The sequence below is a fragment of the Lithobates pipiens genome, unplaced genomic scaffold, assembly GCF_037356315.1.
Source record: "Lithobates pipiens isolate NorthernLeopardFrog02 unplaced genomic scaffold, aLitPip1_a1.2 Scaffold_16, whole genome shotgun sequence".
NCBI classification, from domain to species: Eukaryota; Metazoa; Chordata; class Amphibia; order Anura; family Ranidae; genus Lithobates; species Lithobates pipiens.
Genome location: NW_027507748.1, coordinates 566,124,245 through 566,130,408, shown reverse-complemented (window position 1 = coordinate 566,130,408; position 6,164 = coordinate 566,124,245).

Genomic DNA, 6,164 nt, shown 5'->3' with positions numbered 1-6,164 from the left:
ATTATCTAAATGAGGCTTTATAATCAGCATCCCTGCAGAACAACTGTGTCACATACCTAGTGGTGAGCCCGGAATGCAGAAGGAGACCTCTCTTGCATCCCCGACTCACGGCCCCTGATGGTGGTGACAGGAGGCACGGGAGTCAAGGGTAGCATGAGTGTCTGGCAGGATCAACAGCCGAAGGATGGATCAGGCAGACTTCAGGAACTGTAGCTGGACAAGCAGGCCTCAGCAGCAGTGGACAGGAACAAGCAGACAGCAGGAGACCAACAGGAACAGGTAGATCACTCAGGAGCAGGCACAAAGAACAGTCAGGCAAGCCGGGTCAAACCAGACGGTCACTACAGGAACACATGCAGCAGGCAGAGGCAGGAACAGGCCGGGTCAGTAACGGATTAGCACGGATGGACCAGAGGATTAGACAGGTGCAGAGTCATAGACAAGCCGGAGGTCAGAGGCAGGCAAAAGGCAAGAAACGTCACAGGTCAGGCGGGTCAACACACGATCAGATCAGATTCAGGCAATAGACTCAGGAACGCTGTAGATCAAGCTACAAGATCTGAAGGGAGAACTGGGTTTAAATAGACCGCCTGGCGCCGGTAACCGTGCACACGCACCAGCGCACGCGCGTGCCGCCGCTCGCGAGTGCGCATGCACAAGCATGCGCCCAGGTGCCCGCAGGTGCCCGCAGGTGCACGCAGACAGGCAACGGACCACTGTCCCCAGTCAGCCTTTCATGACAAACTGCTGACATTGCATGGCTTATCCCGTAATGGCAGAAGTTTTTCTTCTGCCTACTGTTTTAAAGCAGTCTGAGAACACATGTATACTTCAACAGTATTCAATACATCCAATACCCAGGCTGCCACCTCATCCCTTTAAAGCCGAACACATATTAAATACACAGGTTCTGTGGCTGATGAGGGCGGTAATTAAACTCACTTGGTGCCTCATCTGCAATTAACTTCAGTACCATGTGTTCGGGTTTAAAGGGATGAGGTGGCAACCCTACCAATACCTGACATCTTAAGGTACCTGTAGCAGTTTGGGGACACCTACAGACATGAAAACAGTTACCCAATCCTGCTGAAATGCTCAGCATTGGGCAGTCATTATCAATCTTAAAAGGCAACTCCAGGCAATATGTTGATTTAATCAGTGATCTGTAATGCTGTTCAGAAAAAATACAATTGTGCTGAAGTCAGAGGAGTTGATTTACTAAAGGTATAGAATGTTGAATTAACCCACTTCAATCAACAGCTCATGTGCAAAGGAAGTTCCCCCACACATTTTTAGGCATGTTTAGTCAACAAAGCTTTACTGGGGTGTAGACAGGTGTAGTTTGCCCTCTATCCAGTAAGTTGGGCTGTGCTGAACATTCTGGTCACTGGAGCAGCTTCTGGGAGACTCCTTACAGGACAGAGGTCCCGCTACTTTATTATTCAGCCCTCCACCCTTCCAGCAGAAGCCGTACTTGAGTAAAGTCTCACCTGGAACAGTGCCTTACTGGCATACTGAGTGAATTGCTTATACTATATTGGACAATCCGAACGTGTGTTGGCTAATCCGATAGTTTTTCCTAAAAAAAAATCCAACAGACCTAGAAATAGTGCATGTTTCAAATCTGTCCAACAGACTCAATTCCTATCAGGAAAACCGTTCGTCTGTATGCTGGTCTGATGGACCAAATACGACGCAAGGGATGCTATTGGCTACTGGCTATTGAACTTCCTTTTTTAGTCCCGTCGTATGTCATCACGTTCAAAACAAACAGACTTTTGAACTGACTTAGTCCATTCATGTGTGGACAAGTCCATTAGTTCGGAAAGTCCGTCGGAACTCCACCGAAAGTCCGTCGGGAAGACCGTCGGACCTAGTCTGCTGGAAAGTCTATTCGTGTGTACGCAGCATTAGACTGTGTGTGTGCTTCCTTATAACTGGGTACTCCAGCCATGGCCCTGCCTACAGGGCTAAGTGAACTTTCTACTCCAATAGTAAATTCCCCAAAAAGTTCAGCATCATGCACACTACCCTTGTGTTGTCATTGTGCTCTTCCCACACCCATATGGGCAATGTTTTGTGCACATTCTCGCACTCTGACAGATGTTGAGTTTATTTCTATATGCCTTTATAACACTTTCAAGACTAGTGACTGGCTAAGATTAACCCATACATGACTAGAAGCTCCCAGTTGCTGGATATAATTGATTCTTTCATTATTTGTATCTCCCTAGTGGCTGGATTGGACTAAGCCTTTTATTACTAAAGGCTGGGTATGATTACGCATTTATGACAAGCTCTTCTACTTGACTGAAAATAATTATTCCTTACATGACTATTTGCTGCGCATGACTGGATATGATTAATTTATTCATCACCAACAGCAGCTCCCTGGTGTTTGTATTGATCAAGGCCTCTCTAATAACACCATAACATGCCTTGATAAATTAGTGCCTTACTAATCTTACTAATATAATTTTCCCTGTGTTTGTAAATCATTTCATTACAAAAGTGTCATTTATTCTACCAAACTATGCACCAGCTCCCAGGTATGCTATGCAAAATAAGTTTGGTGTGCAAATCCACCCCCCAAAGAATTGACTTCTGATATTGGAAAATTCCACAGCTAAGTTTATTGCTTCAAAAGTGCCTCCAATGCTGCCAAATTAAGAGCCAGTTCCTCTGCATCCTACAATTCAGGATTCGTTGCATAAGTCTGTTTGTAAACTTGCTATTATGTTTCCAGTAGGGATGAGGATTGGGTCAGCTGCTACCATGGGTTTGAGGCAAATCCTGTGGGTTTGAGATTCTGTGGTTCTGGTGAATGAATTTACAGGTTTGTCTGCAATTTTTGTAAACCATATTGCACTATATGGCATTTGAACTATGATCAGCAATGTTAGAAGGGCAAATACAGGGTTTTAGTTAGGTCAGCCCCCTCATTATGAAAGCAGAGTGGGTGGGGGGCACATGGCAGTGTCAGTTAATTGGAAGGTTATAAAGGGAAAGCTGGAAAACAGCAAAGAGAGATGAGGGTCAATTGCTACACTTCATTTTGTGGCTGATTTGAGCACTTTTTTTGCCCTGAGGCTCCCCTTTAAAATGGCTTTTGGTCTCAGGAAGTGGTATTTTAGAGTTCTCAATTATTTTTGGGGTATAATGGCCTTTACTTTATGTTGCTATGGCCTTTTAATTACTATTATTTTGTTTTTATTTTTTTATTAATAAGCAAGAATGCAGTTGACAAACATAAGACAACGCCATTTGGCCATTCAGCAGTCATGGAGCTAGAATGTGTAAAAGAGCCATTACAGTTAGCCAATGGAAACTTGAAATTACACAAGAGAATCAAATTCCCCATCAAGCAATTTAAAATCTGTAAATCTATTAAATAACAATCCCACCAAATAAACTAGTAACCAGATGATGGGCGGTAATCAGATAACTAATTTGTTTTCAGGGAGTGGCGATGCCTCAGCTAGAACAATTGTTATGCTTGGTCAATGCAGAAAGGTTAGATGTCATTGGATATGACGGAAACTCTTTTTTTTATTGACCGCTGAGTATCAGGCGACCACGTTTATATATGATTCCTATACTTTATAAAAATTTTAGACCTGGGTTTTTTGATTAGACAGGCACTCCATATGGCATGCATACATCAACTTTACTGTAAACAACAAAACACAAGGGCACTCAGAATATATCTAGCATTAGTATATCATTTTTGGCCACCAGGGAAATGATGGTAAGAAGTTGATTACAGCCCCTGGAAATTCGAGTACTAGGATGTCTACTATACCAAGAGTGCCCAATCTGGAGTTAAAGAAAAGTAAATAACTAGGTGTGTAGTGGTATATTGTACCACAGCAGTCCCGAATTTCTTGATCTTGGAACAGGCCAAAAATGCATAATACAAATCTGATGTCCACATTTTAAACAGGAAGAAGAGGAGCTTAAACCCATGAGGTAAGAATGATGTTGAGGTATATGAGTGATGAAAAAATCTTAGTACCATTTCTTGATACATCATGGCTTTGATTGTTCCCAAAGATAGACATAGTGATTTCAAATATGTTTCTGTGGAACTATTGGGGAAGGAACAAGTCCATTTTTTAAGGCCAGTCAGTGCCTGAGAGTAGTCCAAAGGTGACCTGTAGCTGGCGTATAGGCTAGAAATAGCTCGCCGTTCAGATTAAGATAATGCAGTATCCAGTGGATTTGACCAGTCTTTTTGAGAACGGCTTTTAATTATGAAGGTGATATAAGATTTAATTTCAAGAAAACTAAAGGATCATTGCCTAAAAACTGAAATTTTTCCTGGACAAGTCAAAGATAGTGGTTGTTTCATAATAGTATTATTCACAGTTCTAATACTTTGAATACCTTTATTGTACAATGTTTTGAGAATGGGTAGATCTGTGGATTCAGGAAAATTACGATTCTGCCAGAGTGGAAGAAAGAGTAAAGCTTGGCTGTTCATAAGACATTGTGTAAGGCAATATAAGGGAGGACTTAAGGAGCATCAAGGAGGCAAAAGCTATTTATGAAAATGCTGATCATATAGTAAGTTGATATGAGGGAACATGTTTTGATCAAAACATTTATTGGGATATGTTGAAGTGCCATAAATCCAAGCTCTTATATATCTGGTAAGGGAAGCTAAATTATGTAATTCAAGTTCAGGCATACGGATTCCACCACTGGTAGGGTGCTGCTGTAAAGTACAAAAACTTATACGTGGTCTTTTTTTGCCCCAAATAAATACCCAGAACATCTGATGTAAACATTTGAGGTCTCAATGATAGGGCCTTTTTTTAAGTTGTGGAGCATTCACTTTTTACTAACCATCTGTTCCTGGAGTTGCCTTTTGTTTGCAGCATCACAGCATCCTTTTAAAGGAAAAAAAAAAAGTACATTTAAGTGCACATACACATTTACAGTAAGTTTTATAACTTGCTAAAACCAACCTGCTGCTGGTCAATAGTCTGTAGTCCATCTTGGGAGCGAACAAGGGAGGGTCGATACATTGCTTTATACAGTGGGACCATGAAGAATGAATGTATCCATCATCTAACAAGAAGTCAGATCACAGTCGCCAAAAAAAGAAAAAAAAAGAAAGGAATTTGGAGATTTGGAGGAGGCTGAGAGCAATAGAAGGTATTTTTTGAGTTAACAATATATAGTTGGAGTTTAGCGCCACTTTAACTTCTAATAAGAGCCTTTTAGAAATTGTCCAGAGGCAGGAAAGTCATCAAAGAGAACAGGGACAGCCACAGCGGATTACTGGCCAATATCTAGATGCCGTTCAAAGCTGGTCAATTACTGTTTGATGAAAAAACATGTCTTGCTGCTAAATCTACTTGAAAAATACTTTTTTTTTTTTCCTAAGTGAACTAAATCAAAATGGGGTACTGCTACTATATGTAAGCCAAGCTAATTGTAGAAGAAAAAAACAAATTCCACAGCCAAATATGCAATGCCAATATACACTGTCACTGAGACTGTCCATGAAAATCATACTGCGCTGTTAAACAACATACAGCGTTAATGCATCCCCCAAATATGTTATTTAACCCCTTGGAGCCGGTGCCTCCTAGCTCTTTAAAAGGGTTTAAGATGTTGGAACGCAGGGCGGGCTTTATGATCATGTTATTGCCGTGATTGGCTGTCACTGTGATCACATGATCGGAAAAAGCATTCCATTAGCCGCTGGTAACTGTGGTGGGAGCGTGCAGGGCATACGTTCTCTGCACAGCTGTATTTGCACTAATGCATGCAAATATGAGGTCACTCAGCGCCAAGGCCCACCCTTCAAGCCACATGAAAAGACCCTTCCAGCACTATATGATTTTTAAAAACATTTTTTGTATTGGCACATGTCCCTCATGGCAGTGCCCAGCTTCTCATGCCTTTTTTTTAACAGTAGTCTGCGTATTAGCTATAAAATTGGAACAAATTTACCATCAAGATTTGCCCTCTATAGACTTCAAAGAGATTCACCTCTTATTTTGTGTTTGCCAAATTTCAAACAAAGTTTGCTGACCCCTCGGCAAATCAAGCCCAAGCAAATTTGCCCATAACTAGTTTTAACTAATTTTTGTGTCTGCGTCTCACTGGGATGCCATATTTCATTAAGAATACTACGTTCATTAAGAATACTA